Genomic DNA, 19114 nt, shown 5'->3' with positions numbered 1-19114 from the left:
AGTACAGTATTTGTACATTGATATCAAATCCCCCCTCAATCGTCTCTTCTCCAGAGAGAATAAGTTCAGTGCTTGTAGTCTTTCCTCATAGCTGATGTCCTCCATTCCCCTAATTATTTTTGTTGCCCTTCTCTGGACTCTTTCCAATTCCAGCACATCCTTCCTGAGGACCGGTGCCCAGAACTGGACAGCATACTCCAGATGTGGCCGGATCAGAGTCTTGTAGAGTGGTAGAATAATCTCTTTATTTCTGGAGTGAATCCCCTTTTTTATACATCCCAGTATTCTGTTGGCTTTGCTTGCAGCGACTTGGCATTGCATGCCACTGCCAAGCCTGTTGTCTACCATTACCCCCAAGTCTTTTTCCATCCTAGACTCACCCAGAGGTTCCCCCCCTAGTGAGTAGCTTGCTTTCTGGTTTCTGGCCCCCAAGTGCATTACTTTACATTTTTCAACATTAAACCTCATCTGCCATGTAGTTGCCCACCCCGTTATTTTGTTCAGGTCCGCTTGTAAGGTTTCCACATCCCGCATAGAAGATATTGGCATGCTTAGTTTAGTATCATTCGCAAATACTGAGATTGTACTAGATATCCCCTCCTCTAGATCATTTATGAATAAATTAAACAGGATTGGTCCCAGGACAGAACCCTGGGGGACCCCACTTTCCACACCCGCCCAATCTGAGTACTCCCCATTAATCACCACCCTCTGGACTCTCCCCTGAAGCCAGTTCTCTATCCAGGTACTCACCTTATGGTCCATACCTACCTTCCTTAGTTTGTACAGTAAGCGTTTGTGGGGAACGGTGTCAAAGGCCTTTGCAAAGTCCAGATACACCACATCTACAGGCTTACCTTTATCTAGGTGGCAGCTCACTTCATCGTAGAAGGTAAGTAGATTGGTTTGGCAAGAACGATTTTTCATAAATCCATGCTGATTACTACTAATAATACTGTTTTCATTACTAAAGTCTTGTATGTGGTCCCTTAACATCCCCTCCAAAATCTTGCAGACTACAGATGTTAGGCTGACCGGCCTATAGTTACCCGGGTTACACCTCGGCCCCTTTTTAAATATTGGTACCACGTTGGCTTTTTTCCAATCGGCTGGCACCATACCCGTCTGTAAACTATCCTTAAAGATCAAGAATAATGGTCTGGCAATCATATTGCTCCTCTCTCTGCTTTTAGAAGGATATGTAAGGGAACGGCTACAGTCATCATTTCCGATCAGGCTGTATCAATGAGTGGTGCAAGAAATGATTAAAAAATATATTCTTTATTGATAAAAATATATAAAAATTATATAAAAGAGCTCTTTTTATATTTTTATACGCTTATTGCGATTTTTTTTACCACAAATATGTAGCAGAAAACAAATTGGCCTAAAATTATAAAAAATTTAGATTTTTACATTTTTTTGGGGGGGAATTTCTTATAAAAAAAATGTGAAAAATATTGTTATTTTTTTTTAAAATTGACGCTCTTCTTTTGTTTATAGCGCAAAAAGTAAAAATCGCACAGGTGATCAAATACCACCAAAAGAAAGCTCTATTTGTGGGGAAAAGAAGGACATAAATGTAATTTGGGTACATTGTTGCATGACCACACAATTGTCCGTTAAAGTAACGCAGTGCCAAATCGCAAAATATGGCCTGGTCAGGAATGGGGTAAAACCTTCCGGTCATAAAGCGGTTAAAAATACGCTCATTGAGAATTTTTTTGTCAAAGACATGTAGCTAAATACATTTTGGCCTAAATATATGACAAAAATTTAATATATTGGATATTTTTTAACTGTCAAAGTAGAAAAATATTGTTATTTTTTCAAAATTGTCGCATTTTTAAATTAATATCGCAAAAAATTAAAAATCGCACAGGCGATCAAACACCACCAAAAGAAAGCTCTGTTTATGGGAAAAAAAGGACGTAAATTTTGTTTGGGTACGTGCAATTGTCAGTTAAAGTCGCACAGTACCGAATCGCAAAAAGTGGCCTGGACGTAAGACAGCAAAATCCTTCGGTGGTAAAGTGGTTAAACAAAAAACATGGAGCCATGGTGTACTTGATATTTTAGAACATTTTATGTAAAAAAAATGAGTTTAGTGTCACTTTAACCACTTTAATACAGGGCACTTCCCTCCCTTCCTGCCCAGGCCAATTTTCCCCTTTTAGCGCTGTTGCATTTTGAATGACAATTGCGCGGTCATGCAACACTGTACCTACACCAAATTTATGTCATTTTCCCCCCACAAATAGAGCTTTCTTTTGGTGGTATTTGATCACCTGTGCGATTTTTACTTTTTGCTAAACAAATAAAAAAAGACCGAAAAGTTTGAAAAAAAAAAAAGTTTTTTTGTTTATGTTATACAATTTTGTAAATAAATAAGTTTTTTCCTGTACTGATGAGCACTGATGAGACTGCACTGACAGGCACTGATGAGGAGGCACTGATGGGGTGGCACTGATGGGGTGGCACTGATAGGTGGCACTGATAGGCGGCACTGATATGCGGCACTGATATGCGGCACTGATATGTGGCACTGATAGGTAGCACAGATATGCAGCATTGGTGGGCACCGATAGGCGGCACTGCTGGGCACTGATAGGCAGCATTGATGGACACTGATAGGTGGCACTGATGGGCACTGATAGGTGGCACTGACGGGCACTAATGGGCACTGATAGGCGGCACTGGTGGGCACTGATGGGCACTGATGGGTGGCACTGACGGGCGGCACTGATGGGCACTAATGGGCACTGATAGGCGGCACTGGTGGGCAATAATGGGCACTGGTGGGCGACACTAAAGGATGGCAAAGATGGGCACTTGTGGGCAGCACTGATAGGGAGGACACTGGTGGGCATCACTGATGGGGAGGGCAATGGGGGGCTCCCTGAGCCCTGATTGCCATCCCTGGTGGCCATAGTGGGCATCCCTGGGGTCATAGTGGGCATCCCTGGGGTCATAGTGGGCATCCCTGGTGGATCTAGTGGCATCCCCCCCCCCCCCAGGGTCTGCACTGGTAATCAATGATCTGATTACCAGTGCCGACCCCCCCCCCCTGTCAGGGGAGCCGCCGATCGGCGCTCCTTTGCTCGTGCCTGTCAGGCACGAACTAAGGAAAGCCGATCAACGGCTGTTCCTATTTACTATGTGACCAGCCGTGATTGGACACGGCTGATCACATGGTAAAGAGCCTCCGTCAGAGGCTCTTTACCGAGATCGGAGATGCAGGGTGTCAGATTGACACCTCGCATCACCGATCGCCGCTCTGCGCGCCCCCGGGGGGCGCCCAGAGCTGTGTTATCCTGCCGCCGTCATATGACGTCCGGTCAGGATAACACAACCACATTCCCGCCGTCATTTTGTAATAGGGCGGGCGGGAAGTGGTTAATCACCTCAAATCCGAACACTTTCACCTGCCTCCAGTTAGGGACATTTTCCAGCTTTCAGTTATATTTTGAATGACACTCTACCTAAATAAAAATGTTATCATTTTTTTTTTTTTTGAAAGATAGCGCTTTCTTTTGTTGGTATTTAATCATCATTGGGTTCTTTACTTTTTGGTATATAAACAGGAAGAAGGCAGATACATTTGGGGGGGGACGCATTTTTCATGGTTTCTGTTTTTTGCTCATAAATACTCTTTCTTCATACATTTATGCCAAAATATATTCTGCTACATTTATTTGGTTACAATAACCCAAATCAGTGTATATTATTTAGCCTGTGTGAAAGTTATAGAGTCTACAAATTAATATATATATATTTGAAAACTGATCAGTCCTGATGTACTGACTGCCTATCCCATTTCTTGAGGTTTTAAAATGCCAGGACAGTAGAAAACCCCCCCCAAATGACACTTTTTTGGAATGTAGACAGTCAACATATTTAGTAAGAGGCATGGTGAGTTTTTTGAAGTTGTAATTTTTTTGTCACAATTTTTGGTAAAATTACAAAATTGAATATATTTTTTTTCACAGTTGTAGTTGTAATTTTAACAAGCAATTTCTCACACACATCATGGGCATACTTACAATTACACCCCAAAACACATTCTGCTATGCCTCCTGAGTATGGGTTTACCACATATGTGAGACCTTTTTACAACCCATATGAATAGAGGGGCCCACAATTCAGGCATTTCAGGGGCATAAGTTACTATTCTAATTTCCTGACTACCTATCATATTTTTGGAGGCCCTGGAGTATCAGAACAATGGAAACACCACAAAAAATGACCCCATTTTTTAAAGTAAACACTCCAAGGTATTTTCTGAAAGGCATAGTAAGTCTTTTGAAAATGTCATTTTTTGCCACATGTTTTTGGAAAATGCAGGAAAAAATGTTTTTTTTTTTTTTTACACAAGTTTTCAATGAATAAGATATATCTAACAGGCATCATAAGTATACTTAGAAATACAGTCCCACCTAAATATTGCTACTCTTGCTGAGGGTGGCAGTATCATATGCATGAGACTTTTTTACAGCCTAGCCACACAGAGGAGTCCAAAACCCAAGGAGCATCTTCAGGCTTTCTAGGGGCATACACATCTAATTTCCTGACTACTTATCACATTTTTGTAGGCCCTGGAGCACCAGGAAAGTAGAAATATCCATATAATGATGACCATATGGTCACATATGGAGAGTAAACACTCCAAGGTATTTTTTAAGAGGCATGGTGGGTTTTTTTTAAGACTTCATTTTTTGACAAAACTTTTTAGAAGATACAGAAAGAAAATGAAAATACATTTTTTACACAAAGTTGTAAATTTAATAATATATTTCTCACACGCAGCATGGGAATACTTATAATTACACCCCAAAACACATTCTACTGCTCTTCCTGAGTATGATGATACCACGTGTGAGACTTTTTCAGAGTCTGGACTGGTTATATACCAGACATTTTATCTTGTGGATCACAAAAGTCAACCAATTGTACTAGTCGCCTCTATAAGAGTGGTAAAGGAATATGGCTTAGAGTAGAATCACCTATAGCAGTCCCAGTTCCTCTAAGCTAAACAAGCCTAGCCTACTGGTACATGGCTGCCCCCAGGAATGCCATGTTTACTGGCCAGGAAGTACAGAAGGCTGAATAACAAAAGTCTGACTGTGGTGCTGATTAGGGACACTTGCCCCACAAAGAGACACCCATACGTTCTCTGCTTTCTACCAGGGTCATGGCTGCAGATGCAGTCATGATTCTGGTATCTTTTTTTTTTCAACAGGCGATGCTGCATAATGTAAAAGAGATCTGAGTAGCTAAATAGCTGCTGGATTGCTTTTACATGTGCACTACACTCCATCTTTTGCCGCATTCCTTCTTGTTCCGCCAGGGAGCCCAGGACTGAAGCCAGCAGTTCCACCGGCTTACCATAATGATAAGGGAGAAAGTTCCTGAATCATCTCCATGGTCTATAAAACCAGAAGCATTTTCTTACCTCCAGTTTCGGTTTGTTGTGAAAACATCTCATCAAACCAAACTCAGTTTGATCAGATGCTTTTGAGGGCAGAGGAGAGACCCCAGAGACGTCAGAGTGAGAGCAATAATTCTAGCGCCAGACCTCCTGTGACCTCATGTGTAACTCTAAACTGGTAACCTGTAAGGGCTTTTAAAGTGTCATCTATGGAGATATTTAAGTAACTGTAGTTACTGTAGTTACAATTCCACAGGCCCGCACAGTTTTAAATCTATATAAGGTATCTAAATACTCTGTATAACGTTTGTGTTTGTGTGCACTAAAATTCAATAAAATTTATTTTTTCCCCAAAAAATTGCATTTAAAAATACTCTCTGCAAATATTGTGAAACTTGTCCTTCTTTTTGATCTGATGTGTAGACCTCAATAAAAATGTACTTGTTAAGAAAAAAAAGTTATATTACTCTAAAACTTTAATTCAGCCTCTAAGTTAATGCATTTGCTATTTTCAAAACCAATTATATAGGAAATGTAATTGTGAAAAAAGCACATATAATCATTTTTGCATATATTGCAAAATAATTCTTCCTGGTGTGTAACTGGAGGCTTCTGTTTCTCAGTAAATTAGGAATATTAGGAGGCATACACAAATGATGGCACACAATAAATTTATAGTAAAAATGCAAGACTCAAGAAAAGTGTGTCTTAGGCCCCTTTCACACGCGTGTGACCTAAAAGTCCCACGATTTTGCCACACTTTTTTGCAATGATTTTGCGTGGATTTGAAGCAATGCCTATGTCTATGGACCTCAAAACGCATCAAAGTCGGACCAAAGTAGTGCAGGGACTACTTTGAAGTCACACAGATATGAACGGTACTTATTGGAAATCATGGTGTACAACTTGTCATACAACTTTGCAGTCCCAAGTCGCAGGACAAGTCGCACAAGTGTGAAAGGGGCCTTAAGTGCATTGGAAATGCTTGTACAGTGAGGGAAAAAAGTATTTATTCCCCTGCTGATTTTGTATCTTTGCCCACTTACAAAGAAATGATCGTCTATAGTTTTAATGGTAGGTTTATTTTACCAGTGAGAGACAGAATAACAACACAAATATCCAGAAAAACACTTTTAAAAAAGTTATAAACTGATTTGCTTTTTTAATGAGCAAAATAAGTATTTAATCCCCTATCAATCAGCAAGATGTCTGACTCCCAGGTGTCCTCTATACAGGCAATGAGCTAAGATTAAGAGAACTCTTCTAGAGGGAGTGCTCCTAATCACAGTATTTTACCTGTATAAAAGACACCTGTCCACAGAAGCAATTATTCAATCAGATTCCAATCTCTCCCCCCTTGGCCAAGATCAAAGAGCTGCCCAAGGATGTCAGGGACAAGATTTTAGACCTACACCAGGCTGGAATGGGCTACAAGACCATCGCCAAGCAGCTTGGTGAGAGGGTGAAAACAGTTGGTGCGATTATTCGCAAATGGAAGAAACACAAAATAACTGTCAATCTCCCTTGGTCTGGGGCTCCATGCAAGATCTCACCTGGTGGAGTTCAATGATCATAAGAACAGTGAGGAATCAGCCCAGAACTACATGAGAGAATCTTGTCAATGATCTCAAGGCAGCTGGGACCAAAGTCACCAAGAAAACAATTGATAACACACTACGCCATGAAGGACTGAAATCCTGCAGTGTCCACAAGGCCCTCCTGCTCAAGAAAGCAGATATACATGCCCGTCTGAAGTTTGCTAATAAACATCTGAATGATTCAGAGGAGAACTGGGTGAAAGTGTTGTGGTCAGATGAGACCAAATCAAGCTCTTTGGCATCAACTCAACTCAGAGTGTTTGGAGGAGGAGGAATGCTGCTTTTGACCCCAAGAACACCATCCCCATCGTCAAATATGGAGGTGGAAACATTATGCTTTGAGGGTGTTTGTCTGCTAAGGGTACAGGACAACTTCCCTGCATCAAAGGGATAATGGATGGGGCCATGTACCATCAGATCTTGGGTGAGAGCCTCCTTCCCCCAGCCAGGGCATTGAAAATGGTTTATTGGATGGGTATTCCAGCATGAAAATGACCCAAAACACACAGCCAAGGCAACAAAGGAGTCGCTCAAGAAGAAGCACATTAAGGCCCTGGAGTGGCCTAGCCAGTCTTCAGACCTTAATCCCATAGAAAATATGTGGAGGGAGCTGAAGGTTCGAGTTACCAAACGTTAGCCTTGAAACCTTAATGACTTGGAGAGGATCTGCAAAGAGTGGGACAAAACCCACGCTGAGATGTGTGTAAACCTGGTGGCCAACTACAAGAAACATCTGACCTCTGTGATTGCAGAACAAGAAAACAAGAGTTTTGCCACCAAGTACTAAGTCATGTTTTGCGAAAGGGGTCAAATAGTTATTTCACTCAATAAAATACAAATCAGTTTATGACTTTTTTTGAAATGCATTTTTCTTGATTTTTTTATTGTTTATTCTGAGTGTCACTGTTAAAATAAACCTACCATTAAACTTATAGACTGATCATTTATTTGTCAGTAAGCAAACATACAAAATCAGCAGGGGATCAAATACTTTTTCCCCAATGTATACATCACATCAAATTGTTCTGTGTCTTGAGATTGCCAAAAATAGTTAAGAGAATGAATAAGAATTCAAGGACATGGACAGCTTGAGTGTAGTTTTAATTGCTGTCATATAGCTGGCAATCGTACATGATTTGTGTCAAGTCAATACTTTGAAAGAAAGGATGTAAATGTGATAATGGGTATTAGAGGATACATGGACAGCCAGAAGAACAGTGGCCTATGTTGTTTGCATTCTTAAAGTAGTATTGAGCCCTCATAATTTTTTAGTTTAACATATCGAGTACAATAAAACACATATTCCCCAGTAAACTATTTGTTAAAATTCTTACCCCGGCAATTGCAGTTTACAACTTTAAATGCTGCTGGTTCCTGCTTTCCTTGTGCTGCTTCCCTGAACTTCCAGTCTTCACAGGAAGAGTTAATCATGGACAATGCAGTCTCCAGTCAGTCTGTTGGCTTAGAGAAGGGAGAGGACAGGAGGACGGAGAAGCAGGAAAGTGTCATGTCAGGCCACAGGGTTGTGTGCTTCTACTGATGTACACAGTGAAGGTTGAGACACAATTCTAATTCCTGCATGCAAGGATGGCCCATAGGATGCTGCAAGGAGAAAGAGACATCCTGAAACATGAGACCCGGGACAGGGTTCATGGCATCACGGTAAACAGGGACATAGGCAAGGAATAATAGATAAAGAAGCTGCATACTCAGTAAATGATTCAAACAGTGGCTAAAAGTGCTTAAAAAAAACAAAGGGTTAAACATCACTTTAGGGCTATGGATTTAACCAAGTCAATGAACTAATCGCTCAGATAGTTAAGTCAAGCACTAACTAGAAAATACTTGACAAATCCTGCACAAACATCAATTTTATTTTCTGCCATTTCAGTATTTCGTGTCAGTGTTTGCATGCCTTAGCTTAGTCTCTTATGACCTCTTCTGGTTGTTGTGTATAGTAAAAGTGAATATCGGCAATCCTATCTAAATAGAAAATGTGTTTTTGTTTTAAATATCCAACATTTTATCACACATATCCATCTATGTCCAGGTTTTTTTGCCATACAAACTGCAAACCTAATACAGGACGCCTAAGAAGCCTGGAAAACATATGACCATTATTACAAATGCATGGATCAAATTGCAATTATGACATATGAACGTAATGTACGTCAGATCACACTGTGAACTACATGAATGCAGGATCAAAAAATAAGCTATTTTTATGCTGGTGTGGGCAGCCAATTTGCATGTGATTAGCCTAGTTGTGGAATATGATTTGCATAGGTAAGGGCTGACACTCACACAGGAATGTCACAGCTGCTAGCAGAGAAGGTTACCTGGCAAGCTGCCTAACTGAGTGCCTCCGCAGAAAGAATTAAAGTAGATAAATCAGAGAAATCAATGGTGTGCTAAGAGGCGATCAACAATCTCTATGCAAACCAATGTTTATAGAAGAATTCGTAATCACATATCTCTGAATATAGCAATGCCACAATGCAATGATTCTATAATCAGTAATAATGCCATGTTAATATTTATACAATTAATAAGAAAATAAAATAAGAATAATTTACGGCCAACTTAGAACCGAAATTGATAAATTGCATGTGTTAAATTTAAGCCAGACATTCTGCTATTTGGTAAGCAGTGGACATCAAGCATTAGACTACAGAAATTTGTTTCAAAGCAGTAAATTCCAGATGAGAAAAAGTACATAGCATAGTCATCAGGTTTTTATCGGTACTACAGTCCCCAAGACTGCAAGACTACTTTTTTATTTTCCTCTTTTACAATGCAAAACAAAATCTAAAACCTTTCTTGTAAAATAAAAATGATTGTGCAAATAATCCCTTTTATCTGTAGCTTTTGCTTGCATTACCTATATATAACCTAAATTATTAGCAAAATTATGCAAAATTGGACATGTAAAGGAAGAATTAAAAACTGGCAAGCTAGCCAAAAAAATAAAAGTAGTTGCTTTTTTTGCTGGATCAGACAGATAATGTTATCAGAATGCAGGATTTTTTTTTCTTTTTAAGTTTAGATTTTAGCAAAAAAAAATTAAAAATCAAAATTTATTCCAATCAATGCAATTTGGATTTCCTTCCTTGCAACCAAAAATACCGTAAAATCACTTCCAATAAGTCTGGTTTACTAACGGAAAACAGATAATTCACTCAAAAAACTGTGGGAATAAGGGACATGGCTTGCCGGCAACCAAGATGACTGCTTAAGCCAAGACCTCTGCAGGAAGGAAAGATAATTACAGCGACAGAAGGTCCTCACTTACACCGGAGGAGGATCCCCCGACAACCCGCAAACACAGGAAACCCTGCTGGCACTCATATCGCCCAAAAGGAAAGAGGAACATCGCCCCAAAAAGCTTACAGCTTTCTTCACACAGCAGGCCCCTATGAGTTCAGCAAGATAAGATGGCACCGGGAACCAGGCCTCCTGCGCTGCTGCTCCGAACACAGATTTCCCTGAAGAGGTGCAGGCAGACAACACCCTGACAGCAATGTCTCTCACTCCCACAGGATCTGGTATTAACAGCCCAGAATCATCCAGCCCTGCAAAAGCCCGAATTAGAGCTGCCAACACAACAACACACTGAGGTGAGCCAGACAAGTAACCCCTTACTTGCTGTCACAAATACTGAATCATCTATAGCAGACTTCCCAACATCAGGGCAGCCTGTAATCGATACCACTATGAAAGAGATGCTTCTTTCTCTACAATTCTCTCTATTTGCTAACTTCTCCTCATTATTCCACAAAATTTCCATTGACGTACAAATCATAGAGAACAGAACCCAGATAGCAGAAGCCAAACTGAATGCACTGAAACCATAAACAACCTCTTAGATGCATACGACAACATTAAAGAGGACCAGTCATGGATCAGATCCAAACTTGCAGACCTGGAAGATCGTTCACGATGCAATAATGTAAAGGTGCGCAGAAATCCAGAATCAGTAGCGCAACCAGACCTCCACAACTACGCCCACACTCGAATGTCTTCTCTGCTCCCGACTGCTCAGAAATAGAGCTAACTATTGATTGCAGCATTCACCGCATCCCCAAATTACCTCATCTTGCATATTCAGTGCCTAGAGATGTACTTGTGAAAATTAATTTCTTCCAAACAAAAGAAAATCTGCTTGCAGTTGCAAGAACAAGACAACCCCTACCTGAGCCATATGGCAATGTCCAGCTATTTGCAGACCTATCTAAACACACACTGCAACTTAGAAGACAACTAAGTTTGATAACTAAATCCCTGCAAAATCCCCATATACCCTATAAATGGCCCCACCCAGCCACTCTACTTATAAATCGCAATGGCACCACACGTGTAGTTAATACCCTCAACTATGGCATGCATCTGCTTTATACCTGGAGAATCATACCTGAACCACCACAGGAGAACAACAACTATGATCCGCAACCAGGGCCCCCACAACACCGCAGAACCTCTTATGGAGGAGCCAGACGCCATATCCAAATAGGAGCTCATATGGAGACCTAACCACAGCTTCTACTAGACTCTCTCCAACCTCCAACAAATGACCACCTTTTCAATGAACTCATCCCCCACTCAAGCTGTAGTGGTTTTAGCACGTTGGTCCAACTACTACTACTGTTCTAGTCAACATTGAACTCTGCGACCCAAACTTTTTGGGTTTCGATTCTCTTTAATTACCTGTTATACTTCCCTTGCAGTTTCCAGTGTCACAGGTTTATTATAACCACCCGCATTCATCTAGAAGACTTCAATGAACGGGACCCTTTCCGTAAAGCCCGAGCTTCCTATTCTGTAGGACTTCAAACCGTAAGTGAGTGAGCATTCATCACAGCCAGTCTAACTTCACACTAACAAAATGGCAGTAACCATTCTTTCAATAAACGCTAGGGGATTAAAACACCCCGCAAAACGCATTTCATTTTGGAAAACAGCTCAAGCGCATGGTTGTGATGTGTTATGTGTAAAAGAGACACATTTTTCTCAAGCCTCCCCACCTTACTACCCCAACAAACACTTCCCTCATATTTTTCACTCCAGCTTCTATGCGTATAAAAGAGGAGTTCAGATTGCGGTGAAGGACTCAGTAGCTTTCCAGTTACATCCCCAGATAATAGACATAAACGAAAGATATGGAATTTAAGGATTACTATAATGCCACTCTCATTGCTCAGCTAGACGACTGGTTTAGACCCTCCCCCTTAACCCGGTGGGGACAGATAGAATCCACTTACGTCCCAGGCCAGAATCTTAAATTATGGCTCTTAGGTTCCCCATAAGGTTCCAATAGGCACCCCACCAACTATGGCAGCCTCTATGGTGGCATGGTGCTCATTAACAGAAAATCAAAACCCTTCTTCACAATGATTCTACCCACCTATTCCCCTGGAAACTTTCACTCTTCTAATTCCTGACATTTCACTGGCGATATGGCGACATCACGGTGTTATCAATATTCAGGACTTTCTGGAAGGATCCCATATCAAACAATTCCCGGTTATTCAAAAGGAATTCAAACTACCCTCCAGCACATTGTTCACCTACATCAAACTAAAACATTGTGTTTCTAGCCTCAAAAACCCTCTATACGCAATTCCCAGGAGTGTTTGGCATTTTCTCACTAACACCAAACCAAAACAAAAGGGCATTCACTCATATACTCCCCCCTTAACTCTAAACAGTCCTTCATAAAATCCAAACCATTCACTCAGTGGGAATCGAATCTTCAGACTCAATTCACAAATGACCAGTGGACCACTGCCCTTAAGTGCGCACACAAATACACAAGCTGCTCCTCACTATGGGAACAAACTCAGAAAATCGCACTCAGATGGTATAGGACCCCCGTTAAAATTTTCTGCAAACAAACTTCTCATCTCTGTTGGAGAAACTGTGGGCATGCTGGCGATATTCTCCACATCCTCTGGAAATGCCCAGTTCTTCACACCTACTGGCAGGAGATATTCCGAGTCATATCAGCTAGGACTCTCACACAAATCTCCCCAACATCAGCGTTAGCCCTACTAAACTTGACAATAGAAACAATTAAACCTGCAGCTAGGAACTCGGTAATACATATACTCATGACAGCCAGGCTTAAGATCACCAGACGATGGAGAGAATCTCACCCCCCTCCAAAGTGGCAGACACCCTAGACCTAATCCATAAACATTGCACATAGGAGCTAATGCTGGCCTCTAGTAGAGGATCATAAGAAAGATCTCTCTCCTCATGGCAACCTTGGCATCCCTGGTACCATCATACACAATTATTAGTCCCAAAATAAAACCACAGTATATTTTGATACGTTGTCTTTAACTTTTGACGTAACACTGGAGCTCGACCATTGCTTAGATTCTAGAACGGGCTTCGCCTAATAAGTTTCTTATTTACTGCGCTATGAATCCATACTTAATATACTAAGGGATCAATAGTTTGTTATGTATTTTTACTATTGATATTGCTCAGACGGTCATTTGTAACTTGAAACGGACAGAGCCGTCTCCTTCCCCCGACACAGTTTGTTCCCAGTAGGGGTGTCTGGGGAGACAGACGCGACCCTGACCTCTACCTTATATCATGTGCCAACTAATACCTATATTGTTTATAATGTTCATCATTGAAATATGCATATTACGACTTAAGTACGACTTAAGTACCTACCAAACATTTCCTGGTATGTAATGTACTACTGTATAATACACTGTGTTTACTTACAACTGTTATTTGTAAAACTTTCAATAAAAACATTGAACGAAAAATAAAAGAAAACTGTGGGATTAGTCATTTGAAGGCACTTGTCAGCCTGTCATTTATTTGTACAGGCTTCCTAGCTGCAGCTGATCATAAACAGCTGCGATTACTGTTGCAGAAATATAGTAATTATTGGCGGTGTATGGCTGTAATTGGCCTTGTGAATAAGTCCTTAGTAAATCCGCTTTCCAGGTTTAGATGCCAAGTAAAAAATAGGCAATAACTCAGCCTGGGCCGGAACCATGGGCCTAATAAACCCAAAAGATGTCAAATTATAAATTGTACTAGAGTGGGTGAGTAATTTTAAAGTGATGGTAAACACACATTGTTTAATTTTCATTACCCATTCTCTTTCTATATGTGGATGATGGCAGTGTAATGATTTTAATTAAAAAAAAAAAAATCTAGGTCGTTTTTTCTTATCAATAGACAGCTGTCATATGACCCAGATCTTTCCTAGCCTGTCTGCATGGATACATAAGCAGAAGGAGCTTCTACTCCTCTGCTGCTGGTCACATGTTCAAAAAAAACAGCCTATGGAATACAGAGTAAATATAAATAATTAACCACTTCTGGACCGGAAGAATTGGCCACCTTAATGACAGGCCATTTTTTTGTGATTCAGCACTGCATTATTTTAACGGACAATTGCGCGGTCGTGCGACGCTGTACCCAAATAAAATTGATGTCCTTTTTTTCCCACAAATAGAGCTTTCTTTTGGTGGTATTTGATCACCTGTGCAATTTTTATTTCTATAAACAAAAAAAGAGCGACAATTCTGAAAAAAAAAAAAACAATAATTTTCACTTTCTGCTATATAACATTCCCCAAAAAATTTAAAAATCAAAATTTTTTTAACATTTTAGGCCAATTTGTTTTCTGCTACATGTTTTGGTAAAAAAAAGAAAAAAAATCACAATAAGCGTATTTTGATTGGTTTGCTTAAAAGTTATCGCATCTACTAACTACTATAAGATTTATGTCATTTTTATTTTATTTTATTTTACTAATAATGGCGGCGATCTGTGATATATTGCGGGACTGTGACATTGCGGCGGACAGATTGGACCCCTAACTGACATTTTTGTCACTTTTGGGGGGACCAGTGACATTACTACAGTAGTATAAATATATGCACTGTTACTGTAATAATGACACTGGCAGGGAAGGGGTTAACACTTTAGGTGATCAAGGGGTTAAATGTGAGCCTAGGGGAGTGATTCTAACTGTATGGGGGTTGGGATTTTGAAATGATCATAGAGACCTGTGTTCCTATATAGAAGGATCATATGGGCTCTATGATCATTCCAAGGAGAAGAACGGTCAGCTGTGTTTACAACAGCTAACTGTTCTTCTCTCTCAGTGTGAAGCAATCGTGGGTGGCAATCGGAGTCCCCGCTGACGAGTGGGGGCGGGAGCGCGCTGCTGGTAGCGCGTTCTCACCCCCTAGCTGCAGGCGCACGACTACATCAGTTCGCACAGGAGGGCGAAGCAGTTAATATCAATAAGCCATTTTAAATTGTCATACAGATATATATTTGAAATCAACTCTTTATTATTTTTTTGGCAATAACATGGTGTGGCCAGATGTCTGCCAGTAGAAGGCTGTGTCACACCCCTCCAGCCTGTGTCTTATAAGAGGGAGGTGAAGTATCCATCAATCTATATGTAACATCCCGTCCCCATTGTGTTTAGATGGTTAGCGGGCATGGATGAGGAGGGAGGGAGTGGGCTGTCATTTACCACTGTCTATACACCCAAATGTGTGACTCTATAGTCATATGAGCTGCTCAGATGTGATAGGGAGGAAATGCTCAACATAGAAACTCACTGAAAACTGACCAGGTACAGAGCTGCCAACACTGCTCTGAAAAATCCCTAGCTGCTTTGGGGTCTTGGATAGTGACTGAGTATGAATAGCATTTATTGAATTTTTTTTATGATGTAGGTTTAGTGACACTTTACCACCACACCTTGTTTTATTACATATTAATAAATGTTCAGTTCACAAACTAACACTTACACGTCTAGGTGATATTTATATTTTCCATGTGAAATGAGGATTTAACAGTTAAAAAACTTTTTTCTGTGAAATATGCCTATATTTTCTAATATATAGTTATTTTATCACCACTTTAAGGGCTCATTCACACTGGAGATTTTAGGTCTGACGGCAGATTCTTGTCAGTAGCTGGATCTGCAGATACATGTGAATATCGGCAGACAGCTGCAGCTTCTGTCAACCTGTCATTCATTTTTACAAGCTGAGTGGCCATAGCTGTCTGGAACCACACCAGTGTGAATGAGGCCTAAATGGTTCATTATTCTCTTTTCCTCAATAAACACCTTCAGAAACTCCCAGTGATAACCAACCTAAAGCTAAAGTTAATTTAATTACTTAAGTAGTAGCATGTTTTTTTTGGTCCACATTGGAATCCGATCACATGGGGGTTCGGGAAATCAACTTTTTAAACTACATTTTCCAGCTGACTACTTTTTTTAAAAAAATCAGATCTCAGGCCATCTCAGGCCACAGCAGGTGCTGAAATAGGTGGACTATTAGGCAGAAATAAAGTTGTAGTAGCAATAATAATAACAATAAGAATATTTTGCTTAATTACATAATTGTTAGTGCTCCTGCACACAATTACTCTATAACCCTAATACAAACTTCTTCTGGCTTTTTTTAGTAGAACTAACAACATGATATGTCAAATCAGGCTATTAGTGAGGAAATACTCTAGGATTTTTTAAGCCTGGGGAAGACTGTTTTATTCATTGAATGCTGGATAGGGATTGTAGCAGCAGTTCTAAGAACAATAAATCTACACTGCTAGGACAGCTTAATAAATGCTCCATTAAGTACTGGTATGTGTGTGAAACACACTAGAGATTCTACCCACTTGCTGTAACCTTTTTTTATGAAATAAAAGAATTTTCATCATTTTTTTTAACCTGTGTTCCAATTGATATATGCCACAGTGACAAGTTTTTTTTTTTTGGGGTAAATTCTATTTGAGTTTGAAAAGGTAAGGTTTTACAAAACAAAGCCTATTGGGCAAACCCAGGCTTAAAAAAATAAACAAGACAAAACTAACAGATAACACAACTATTTGGCAACTGGTGCCGGTGGGTGCACTGTACCCAAACACTGCTGATGGGTCAATGAGTGGATTAACAAAAATGCAATAGCATGGTGCATTAGGATTTCTTATGACAGAAAAGTAGATGCATCGTGAAATTCTCTACTGGGACATCTCATTGGAAGCCACAGTGTCTGTGGAATCTGTCCAAATGTTCCAAATCTTTGAGAATTTATTAGGACATCCTCTAGATTCCTAGATAAACTTGTTTTGTGGCATCATTCTGTTGATTATTGATTTCCAGCAATCAGATCTAGGAGCCTGTGGAGATTTCCATCTAAGGAGTATAGCGTTACGAGCATAGAACAGTAACAATCCTATCAGGGTTCTCATGGCTCTGGATGTAGCCAAGAGATGGACCAAACTCAGCATACAGACATTAACAGATAAAGGTACAGAGATGGTCGTTACTGAATGGATACACCTGGAGACATCTTCCAAAAAGGACCTGATGACTGGACAGTCCCAAAACACATGTAGGAACGTGGCTGGGTCCTCCAAGCGACACCAGCATATAGATGGGTGTGAAGGAAAGATCCTATGTACCACAGGCACAAATTTGTTTGAGATATTTAATTCCCTCAGAGGCCCAAATATTGGGATCTGGGAAGAGGGAGAACTCATTGAGGGAGGAATTTAACCATAAAGGCATGTGAGAAGACCAGTGGTGAGAGGACACAGGATGTTTCAACTGCCAGACCTTAATGAGCGTTTTCATGGACTGTGCAATGGAATAAGGAGACAAAGTGCCATTATAAAGTAACTTTCACAAGCCTTCATAGGAACCAAGATTGCTGCCTTCAATGTTGCATTGTTGTCGTCCGCAACCAACCAATTATGAGCGTGAGTGAGCAATGCAGCAATGTAGTAAGCATGAAAATCTGGACATGCTAGCCCCCCTTGAGTCCAAGGTCTTTGTAATACTACCAGTCTGAACCCAGGCTATGGTGAACCCAATAGGAAGGAGACCATCGCAGACTTAAATTGTTGAATATATATTATAGATCCACACAGGAGCATGACAGAGAATGTATAATCAAGAGAGGAGTAGCTTCATTTTTATAAGGGTAATCTTACCTATGAGGGAAAATAAAAGATGTGCCCAGGCTGTCATACGTTGCTTCGCCATTTGTAATATCGGTATGAGATTTAACAAACAATACTCCGAAGCCCTAGAGGAGATTAACACCCCTAAGTATTTCGCAGTGAATGTTTATTTCAAGGGCAAATCTGGATCAACAAGATCATATGCGGTTTAAACAATGGGCAAAATTTGGGACTTGTCCCAATTGCGTTTTAAACCAGATAAGGGGAAAAAAGAAAATATCAGGGCTAGTGCTTCTTTAAGATAGGGACCCTTGTCGTTATGAAATAGGACTAGGTTGTCGGCATATAATACCACTTTTTCAGTATTAGGGCCTACCTCTATACCCTTGATAAGAGGAGTCTTACATATAGCCTGGGCAATGGGTTCCATCCTTGCTGCAAATAATACTGGGGACAGCAGGTACCCTTACCTTGTCCCCTTATCAATAGGAAATGGCTCCGAAAGTGCTCCCCGCAACTTGATCTGCGCTGAAGGGGCTTGTACAGAATTTTATTCCAATTACAAAAATATGGTCTAAGTCCCATCACCTCTAACAATGCAGTCATATAGTCAAATGCTTTTGCTACTAGGGATGGACGAACATCGGCTGGGGCTGTTCGCGAACGCCAGCCGCAAATTTTCTCAAAAGTCCCATTGACTGTAATGGGAGGCGAACTTTAAAAAACTTTAGGTCATATTTGAAGCCACAAAAGACGTACTAGCTGTGCACAAATAGTCCCAGCACATGGACAATGTCATAACAGAAGTATTGCAATTGAAAAATTTGCCCGAAATTTTTTTTTTTCTACAGCAAAAAATATTTTTTTTTTTTTCAGCAGCCGGTAAATACATTGTCTAATACATATAGGGTCAGTTCAGACATCTGTAAAATGGGTCCGCATCCATTCCACAATTTGGCGGAACCTTTACAGACCCATTGTTTTTCATTTCCAGTCTGAAAAATTAGGCATTTACAGGATAAAGAAGTAAGTGTCGGCCATTCCAGGCCCCAAAAATTAGCCCACATGCGTTTACCTGACAGCTAAGAACGTAGTATTCTTTGGCTGAAGGTACATTAGG

Source organism: Pelophylax lessonae (assembly GCF_965119305.1).
Source record: "Pelophylax lessonae genome assembly, chromosome: 2".
In the NCBI taxonomy this organism is placed as follows: Eukaryota; Metazoa; Chordata; class Amphibia; order Anura; family Ranidae; genus Pelophylax; species Pelophylax lessonae.
The sequence above is the reverse complement of the archived record's forward strand: the minus strand, read 5'-3'. Positions refer to the sequence as shown.